The sequence below is a fragment of the Nothobranchius furzeri genome, chromosome 6 (assembly GCF_043380555.1).
Source record: "Nothobranchius furzeri strain GRZ-AD chromosome 6, NfurGRZ-RIMD1, whole genome shotgun sequence".
NCBI classification, from domain to species: Eukaryota; Metazoa; Chordata; class Actinopteri; order Cyprinodontiformes; family Nothobranchiidae; genus Nothobranchius; species Nothobranchius furzeri.
The window spans coordinates 24,725,865-24,727,060 of NC_091746.1; positions in this window are offsets into that span (position 1 = coordinate 24,725,865).

A 1,196-nucleotide genomic window follows, 5' to 3' on the forward strand; every position below is an offset into this window, starting at 1 on the left:
CTCTCGATTTAGCGGTCGATCTACGTCCCAATCCTCACCTATGGTCATGAGCTTTGGGTAATGACCGAAAGAACGAGATCGCGGATACAAGCGGCCGAAATGAGTTTCCTCTGTAGGTGGCCGGGTTCAGCCTTAGAGATAGGGTGAGGAGCTCGGACATTCGGGAGGGACTCGGAGTAGAACCGCTGCTCCTCCGGAGCGAAAGCAGTCAGTTGAGGTGGTTTGGGCATCTGGTCAGGATGCCTCATGGACGCCTCCCCGGGGAGGTGTTTCGGGCATGTCCTGCCGGCAGGAGGCCCCCGGGTCAACCCAGGACACGTTGGAGAGGTTACATCTCCAATCTGGTCCCAGAACACCTTGGGGTCCTGCCGGAGGAGCTGGTGGAGGTGGCCGGGGAGAGGACGGTCTGGAGCTACCTAGTTGGGATGCTGCCCCCACGACCCGGACCCGGATAAGCAACGGACAACGACAATTGGACACTCATTTATATAGTTTATCAGCAAAAAAAAAAAAGGTGATTTGAAGTGACTTGCTCTTTAAAGATACTGGTGTGTACATCAATGAGCACTTGACTAAGAAAAATGCTGAAATCGCTAAAAATTGTCGAAGTCTCAGAAAACAGAATAAAATGCAATCTACATGGTCAAAAAATGGAAGGTGTTAGTATGATTAAAGGGCTCACCAGAGCAGGCAAAGGTGGTTGTGATAAGAAACCTGAAAGAACTGGAGAAATATAACTGATGGAAATGGTAGAATCTCTCTCTCTTCTCTTTATTAAATGACAAGTTTAAATTTTTGTATGCAAGGTGAGAGTGACTCCTCTGATAGTGAGGATTCTTTAGATAGGAATAATATTGAGGAATTATGTTTTTATTTTTTGGATGAATATAGACCATTTAATTTTGAAAATGGTATTGACCCTGAAAAAAACTTGTACGATGATTTTCGAGTCAATTCTGCTCCCAGCTCCAGAGATGGAGGGAACCAGTGAACAAAGCAGGCCTCCTGCACCTTGCCAAGATCCTCTGCATCAAGTCTATGGAATGAAATTGATTGAAAAAGCAGAAACAAGCATAACGTAAAAAAGAGCAAATTTGCAAAAAGATGATTGGAAGAAAATTTAAATAGTGAGAAAATATGTAAGATTTCCCCTAAAATCATGGGACTGATTAAAAATGGGCACAGTGACACAAAAG